The following is an 8,746-nucleotide window of genomic DNA, read 5'->3' as shown; positions in this document are numbered from 1 at the left end:
AGCATCCAAAGTTACAACGAAATAAAGAATCACAAGAAGATATGCTTCCTCTTCGTTGTGGTGTGCTAAAACGGTCTTCTTCCTTATCTCCTTCGCTCCTTGATTAATACAACGATCCAACCTTTGTAAAACGTCTCTAAAATCTACTTATATATGAGTCCCATAAAACCCAGATAACTCAGAAGTTGGAAGCCAAACAGAAATAGGATTCTAAAATATTTAATCTGAAAATACGACCCTGCGCGGCCGCTCAGCATTCCTGAGCGGGCGCTCAGACCCCTTCTGGAAAATACTCTGTTTTTGCTCCGTTTCTTCACTGCAATCTGCTCCTATCTTCCCACTTGCAATGCTAAACACATGCCAAGGCTTATTATTGATGAATTCTCTCCCGAAATGCAACTAATACCCTGAAATGCACAAACACTAGAAAAACGCATCAAATACACAAAATACTTGATTTCAAGACACCAAATTAAGCTATTATAAGACGTTCTAAGTGGTATAAAATGCCACTTATCACACCCCCAAACTTAAATCGATTCTTGTCCTCAAGCGTCACAGACTCAAAAACAAAATAAAAACATGCATGAATGCAATCTATATGAAATGCAGAGATCCCCCTTACTACGACCAAACCAACCAACTTACGACATCTCAACAAATGCAATTAGGCGAATAAAGATTAATCAAATCATGCAAACTAACATACAGCCAGAAACGTGGTGTGTGCAGATGCTTAACAGATATGCTTCGAAACTAGATCAATTATCATAACTCAACTATCCTCAAGGCAATCGCATGATTATACGAAGAATAAAAATTCTAGGCACAAAGTGACTTATAACACTTCAAGAATCCTGGAGCTTATTACAGAATCATGCTTTTATTTATAACAATAAATGCTTATTTGACCGTGCAATGAGTGAGGTCCACAAAAGACTTATACAATGGCATCCATGTAGCGAGCGTTAGGTTAGCGGATCCCAGACTATAAAAGCCTTAGATCACTAGACACAAAGTCCCCTAAGAACTTAATAACTCAAATACCAAAGAGCCCACTCGTGATCAATTATGCATTAACTCTTTATTATTTTTTTTCTTTTTTCCTTTTTCTTTTTTTTCTATTTTTTTCTTTTTCTTTTTTTTTTAAATTTCTGAGCAAGTGCGTTTCGCTCCCTCTTGCTCAACCCTAGACTACTCGCATAAACATACGAGCTGGCTACTAGCCATTTGACGCCTAGCCACAATTAGCAATGAATTCCATTTTTCACTCCATTTTTTTCTTTTCATGCCTTTTATCACGAAGAACCTATTATAAAATTCTAACCTCGATAACCATCGAACCATAACAACAATCTAGTCCTTAAGCATTATCTAAGACTTAGTGAAATTACAAGTGTTTCTAGCAGGCATATCAACCTACACGACTCAACATCACTTTAAAGCTATCACTACACTCGCATCAACATCACAAATCAATTGGTAAATCAGCGCAAAAGGGATCATGGTATATGCATGAGCTACATGACATGATAAATAAAGCTATAAATAATAAAAAAAACTATATGGCAAAAATTATGCAATTATATGAACTAAACTATCATGAATATGCAACTATATGACATACACACAAAATATTCCTTAACTACCACCCCCAAACTTAAAATCTTCACTGTCCCCAGTGAAGGTAGTAGAAAGGAACACAGGGTATACCTACTCGGAGAGATCATCATCATCATCATCACCCTCAGAGGGTGGTGTATCAGGAGGCGGATATGCAGGGTCCTCACCAAAAACTGGCCACTGGATGTCAGCTCCAAGGCCTCGAAAAGCAGTCCCAAGTGCAAGGGTGAGCTCCTGAGCAAACCTGCTCTATGTCTCGTACATAGCGTTCATCCTCCTCGACAGCCTCCTATACTGGGCATCAGCCATCCCAGCACCCTCCTGAGCTCTAGAAGAACCAGCCTCATCTTGCCTTGGCCTCGCCATGGTAGCACCTCATGCTGGATGCCCTCCTGGAAGACGGTAACCCAGCCCATGCTCCTCGGGCTCACCACCGGTCCACTCCTGCATCGCATGCAGAGTCCCGGAATCAATAGGAGCGGCCGACAACTGCAACTGCACATGAGACGACCACTAAACTCCCACCGCTCGGCAAAGCTTGGTAACCGTGGATGCATAAGGGATGTTCATGTGCTTAGCTCCCCTAAAAAACTTCAGAATTCCTTGGTAGATGAACTCACCAAGGTCCACATAGTACTCCTCATTCAAAATTCCTCACAACAACTGTGCTCTCTCAACTGTGACCTCATGTGCATGCGAAGTAGGCAAAATATTAGCACAAATAAAAGCATTCCATGCACGGGCATACCTATTCATCGCGATCGCCAGAAAGCGACGATACTCGTTAGTCCCAGTCTTGAAGGTCCAAACTGTGCCCGGCCTATGGAGAGTGGCACAAATCAAATCCAAGTCAAAATCCTCAGCAGTCTTCTCATTCCAATTCTCCTCCATGGGCTTCCTCCGTCGCTGCCCAATCACACGGCGAATCACCGCAGGGTGATAATCAACCGTCATCCCTCGGACCACAGAATACCCATTCTTCTCAGCCTTCGCGTTTGTATAGAACTCGCGAACCACGCTCGTCGGCACTGCTTCAGGAGATTCACAAAAAGCAATCCAACCCTTCTCAGCAATCATAGGCAACAACTCACCATCCCTCCCCGATGGTAAGAACTCCCTCTCCTTCAAAATCGGCTTACCCAGAAGCCTAGTATACTCCTCCTCTGCAGCCCTATCATTCAAATGAGGCCTCGTAGCAGTACCCCTCGAAGAATCAGCAGTAGGGACAGTGCTGCTACTATCGACAGTCCTAGATCTCTTGGGTGCCATCAAAACTGAGTAAAAGTGTTTAAGATTTGTGTGTTTGGGTTTGGGAGAGAGTTTAAGGTTTGAAAGTGTATGGGGAATATATGGGATATGTGTGTATATATATATAGGGTAGGGATTAGGGTAAAATTTGATTATGAGTGGGTTTTGAGGGTTATAAACGTGGGTAATGGGAGAATAAATCGTGGGTAATGGGGCTGTAAATTGTTTTTTTATTTTTCAGATTTTTTTGGATTTTTATAGGACTTAAAAAAATTTCTTCCAGTCGGGCCCTGAGCGGTCGCTCAGCAAAGCTGAGCGGGCGCTCAGGGGTCTTCTGGATTTTTTTTTCCTTGCCCTGTTTTTCTGATTTTTTTGTGGTTTTGGATAGGTTACTAACTTCTATGGGTTCCTGTAACAACAAATCATGGGTTGCCTCCCACGAAGCGCTTCTTTTTCGTCATTAGCTTGATGTAGCGTACCTTACTCAAGTTGACAATAAAATGGCACTAACCACTTCCTGGTTTGCCGTGTCCCCATAGTAGTGCTTCAAACGCTGACCATTAACCTTGAATGCTTGGTTCGGATCATTCTCAAAAATCTCCATCGCTCCATGTGGAAACACAGTTTTGACAATAAAAGGTCCCAACCACCTTGATTTTAACTTCCCAGGAAAAAGTTGGAGACGAGAGTTGAATAAAAGAACTTGCTGCCCCGGCACGAATAACTTAGGATGTAGCTTCCTGTCCTTTTCACCTTTTCCTTGTACATTTTGTTGTTCTTGTACGCTTGGAGTCGAAATTCGTCAAGTTCATTAAGCTGATGCATTCGCTTCTTTCCAGCTGCATCTAGATCCAGGTTCAACTTCTTCAACGCCCAATAGGCCTTATGTTCAAGCTCCGCAGATAAATGACATCCCTTACCATACACAAGTTGAAACGGGGACATCCCAACTGGAGTCTTGTATGCTGTTCTGTAAGCCCAAACAGCTTCATCGAGCTTTAAAGACCAATCCTTCCTTGACGGACAAACAACCTTCTCTAAAATACGCTTGATCTCTCTGTTAGACACTTTCGCTTGACCATTTATTTGCGGATGATAGGCAGTAGCAACCCGATGATTCACATTGTAGCGCTGCATCATAGAAGTAAACTTACGGTTGCAGAAATGCGACCCTTCATCACTTATGATTACTCGTGGCGTTCCAAACCTTGTGAAAATCTGCTTATGAAGAAAATTCAACACTGCCTTTGCATCATTTGTCGGTAGAGCTTTGACTTCTACCCATTTTGAGACATAATCGACTGCCAGCAAGATATACTGATTATTGCAGGATGAGACAAAAGGCCCCATGAAATCGATTCCCCAAACATCAAAGACCTCGACTTCAAGCATCACATTTAAGGACATCTCATCCTTTCTCGTAAGATTTCCCACTCTTTGGCAACGATCACACCTTAAAACGAACTGATGAGTATCCTTAAACAAAGTAGGCCAGAAAAAACTTGCTTGCAGAATCCGAGCTGCCGTCTTTTCACCACCATAGTGTCCACCATAAACTGTGGAGTGGCAGTCTCGTAATATCCCCTCCGTCTCACAGAACGGGATACATCTCCTGATGATCTGGTCAGCTCCCTGTCTAAACAAATACGGTTCATCCCACATATACCACTTCACCTCATACAGAAACTTCTTCTTTTGAGTTGTGGTCAAATTAGGAGGCATTATATTGCTGACAAGATAATTCACAATATCTGTAAACCATGGCTCTTCCTCCTGAACTGCGAACAACTGCTCATCCGGAAAAGATTCGTTGATCAATATCTTATCATGTGAAGTAGACTCGGGATTCTCCAATCTAGAGAGATGGTCAGCTACTTGATTCTCAGTACCTTTTCGATCCTTGATCTCTAACTCAAATTCCTGTAGTAAGAGCACCCAACGAATGAGTCTCGGCTTTGAATCCTTCTTGGAAACCAAATAGCGAATGGCCGCATGATCAGTGAATACTGTCACCTTTGTCCCAAGCAAATAAGATCGAAATTTTTCGAAACCAAAAACTATAGCTAAGAGCTCTTTCTCAGTAGTGGTGTAGTTCATTTGGGCCCCGTTTAAGGTCTTGCTAGCATAGTAGACCACATGAAAGAGATTATTCTTGCGCTGCCCAAGAACTGCACCTACCGCATAATCACTTGCATCACACATCATCTCAAAAGGCTCTATCCAATCAGGTGTTGTAATAACTGGTGCAGTTATCAAACTCTTCTTAAGAGTCTCGAATGCCGTTAAACAGTCATCATCAAATTTGAAAGGCACATCATTCTCAAGCAAGTTGCACAACGGCATAGATATCTTCGAAAAGTCCTTGATGAAACGCCGATAAAAACCCGCATGACCAAGAAAACTACGGATTCCTTTCACAGAAATAGGTGGTGGAAGATTTTCAATGACTCCCACCTTGGCTTTGTCCACCTCAAGACCCTTGCTAGAGACCTTATGCCCAAGAATAGTGCCTTCACGCACCATAAAATGACATTTTTCCCAATTGAGCACCAAATTAGTTTCCACACACCTTTTGAGTACTGCACGAAGATTATTCAAACATTCATCATACGAATGTCCAAAGACGGAGAAGTCATCCATGAACACCTCGATATTATTTCCAATCATGTCAGAGAATATAGCCATCATACATCTCTGAAAAGTGGCCGGTGCGCCACATAATCCAAACGAAACTCTGCGAAAAGCAAACGTGCCAAATGGACAAGTGAAGGTAGTCTTTTCTTGATCCTCTGGTACAATACAAATTTGATTATACCCTGAGTAGCCATCCAGAAGATAATAATACTCATGACCAGCCAACCTGTTAAACATCTGATCAATAAACGGAAGCGAGAAGTGATCCTTCCTTGTGGCCTTGTTCAACTTTCTGTAATCCATGCATACTCTCCATCCTGTGACTGTTCGAGTGGGGATGAGCTCGTTCTTCTCATTTGCTACCACAGTGATACCTCCTTTCTTAGGCACACATTGGACGGGGCTCACCCAAGAACTGTCAGAAATAGGATAAATGATTCCTGCATCCAGCCACTTCAGAATTTCTTTCTTCACCACTTCTTTCATGATAGGATTAATTCTGCGCTGTTGCTCAACAGTCGGCTTACTACCCTCCTCTAGCAGAATCTTATGCATGCAATATGAAGGGTTGATCCCTTTGATGTCTGCTATAGTCCATCCGATAGCCGATTTGAATTCTCTCAAAATCTTTAAGAGCTTGTCCTCCTCACTACCTGAAAGGTCAGATGCAATAATAACTAGTAAAGTAGATGCATCACCTAAAAAATCATACCTCAAGTGTTCAGGCAATGGCTTAAGCTCCAAGGTAGGTGCTTCCTCAATCGATGGTTTGAGCTTTCCTTCAGCATTTTGAGGTTAGAAGTACCAAGAGATTCAAACGGCTTGTCTAGCTTTCGCCTCCAGGGAGAAGCATTAAGATATTGTAGTTGCTCATTGCCATCCTCATCATCACTGTCAAAATCTCCCACTAAGGCCTTCTCTAATGCATCAGACATTAGCATATGATCGAGTTCTAAAGTAATCGCAGAATCAATCAAATCCACTTTTAAGCACTCCTCATCTTCTGTAGGGAATTTCATTGCTTTGAATACATTGAATGTCACATCCTGATCCTGCACCCGCATAGTAAGTTCACATTTCTGCACATCTATCAAGGTACGGCCTGTAGCCAAGAAAGGTCTCCCCAAGATTATGGGAATCTTCTTATCTTCCTCGAAATCCAGAATAACAAAGTCTGCAGGAAAGAAGAGCTTATCCACCTTTACTAGCACATCCTCCACTATGCCTCTTGGGTAAGTAATAGAACGATCAACCATTTGTAGAGACATGTAGGTGGGTTTTGGATCAGGCAAATTCAACTTTTTAAAGATCGACAACGGCATCAGATTGATGCTTGCTCCCAAATCACAAAGGCACTTGTCAAAAGACAACTTGCCAATGGTGCAAGGAATAGTGAAGCTACCTGGATCTTTAAGCTTTGGAGGTAACTTTTGTTGCAGCACAGCACTGCATTCTTCCGTTGGAGCAACGGTCTCAAGGTCATCCAGTTTCACCTTCCTTGAAAGAATACTCTTCATAAATCTCGTATAACTAGGCATTTGCTCCAGAGCCTCAGCAAAAGGTATATTAATGTGAAGTTTCTTGAACACCTCCAGAAACTTACCGAACTGCTTATCTGGCTTTTGTTGTTGCAATCTCTTAGGGAAAGGTGGTGGAGGATAGAGTTGTTTCTCCCCTGTATTACCCTCAGGCAGAGTGTTTCCAACAGTAGTCTTTCTTGGGTCCGCCGCTTTCTCCTTTTCCTTAGCTTCTTCATCTCCAACTTCAGCTTCTCCTTCTTTTGCTTTTTCAGCATCAGCAACTTTTCCAGACCTTAAGGTAATAGCCTTGACTTGCTCTTTAGCTTCCTTCCTGCCTGGCACTTCAATGTCACTGGGAAGTATGCCAGGTTGATGATTGAGAACTGCATTGGTTATTTGACCGATTTGATTTTCCAAGGTCTTGATAGAAACTGCCTGACTTTTGCATAACAGCTTAAGTTCCTCAAAATCAGCACTAGAGGGTGGAGCTGCACCTCTTTGTTGAGGATATGATTTCCTTTGAGCATAATGCTGTAGTTGCTAGAATCCAGGTGGATTGAACTGCTTACTTACGCCTTGCTGATATGGTTGCTGAATAGCATTTTGATTATTACTCCAGCTGAAATTTGGATGATTTCTGTTGTTAGGATGATAAGTAGCTGACACAGGTTGTTGTTGTCGCTGATAATTGTTCACATACTGAACAGATTCGTTAACAAGAGACACTGATCCGTAGCATGAGAACCTGCACAAAGCTCACAGACCATAGCTATCTGATTGACTCCATAGGTAGCTAGAGAATCGACCTTCATAGACAGCGCTTGGAGCTGTGCTGCAATAGTTGTAACTGCATCGACTTCCAGAATACCTGCTACCTTTCCAGGCATCATCCTTTGAGTTGGGTTTTGATGCTCATTTGCAGCCATAGTCTCAATAAGATTATAAGCCTCAGTATAGCTTTTGTCCCACAAGGCGCCTCCAGCTGCTGCATCGAGCATGGGCCGAGATTGGGCCCCCAAACCATTATAAAAACTAGTGATCACCATCCAATCAGGCATTCCATGATGTGGACACTTTCTCAACATCTCCTTGTAGCGCTCCCAAGCTTCGCACATAGATTCTGTAGGTTGCTGGGCAAACTGAGTAAGAGCACTCCTCATAGCAGCAGTCTTTGCCATTGGATAAAACTTCACCAGAAAATTTTGCGCAAGATCTTGCCAAGTTGTGATAGACCCCGCTGGTTCAGAATGTAACCAATCCTTAGCTTTATCCCTCAGAGAGAATGGGAAAAGCCTCAGCTTGATAGCCTCATCAGTCACACCATTATATTTGAAAGTACTGCAGATCTCGAAAAAATTCCTTATGTGCATGTTGGGGTCTTCAGTCGCAGCATCTCCGAAAGAAACATAATTCTGCACCATCTGAATAGTGCCCAGCTTGATTTCAAAGGTGTTAGCCTGAATAGCCGGATGAAGAATGCTTGACTGAATGTCATCAATTTTAGGTCGAGAAAAGTCCATAAGAGTTGGATCTGCCGGAACAATACGATCACCCATGATTAATGGTTCTTTCTGTTCACTTCCTGAATCCGAATCCTCAAAATCTATCTTCTCCGGAATATCAAGAACTTCGTCTGTCTCCTCAGCTGTATCTAAAGTCCTCTTGCGAGTACGAGAACGAGATTGCATAAACGCTCGCTAAAGTACCTGAAACACAACCGA

The 8,746-nt window shown here is 42.5% G+C and overlaps 1 non-coding gene across 1 annotated transcript; it reads left to right on the top strand.

Moving 5' to 3' along the window:
* The first annotated feature begins 8,081 nt into the window (after positions 1–8,081).
* Positions 8,082–8,188, top strand: LOC141715557 (small nucleolar RNA R71). Its single transcript, XR_012572315.1, has one exon. It is a non-coding gene; the product is annotated as a small nucleolar RNA R71 (small nucleolar RNA).
* The last annotated feature ends 558 nt before the right edge of the window (positions 8,189–8,746 follow it).

Source organism: Apium graveolens, chromosome 3 (genome assembly GCF_009905375.1).
Source record: "Apium graveolens cultivar Ventura chromosome 3, ASM990537v1, whole genome shotgun sequence".
Taxonomy (NCBI): domain Eukaryota; kingdom Viridiplantae; phylum Streptophyta; class Magnoliopsida; order Apiales; family Apiaceae; genus Apium; species Apium graveolens.
Note: the sequence above shows the minus strand (reverse complement) of the source record. Positions and strands in the feature narration are given on the sequence as shown.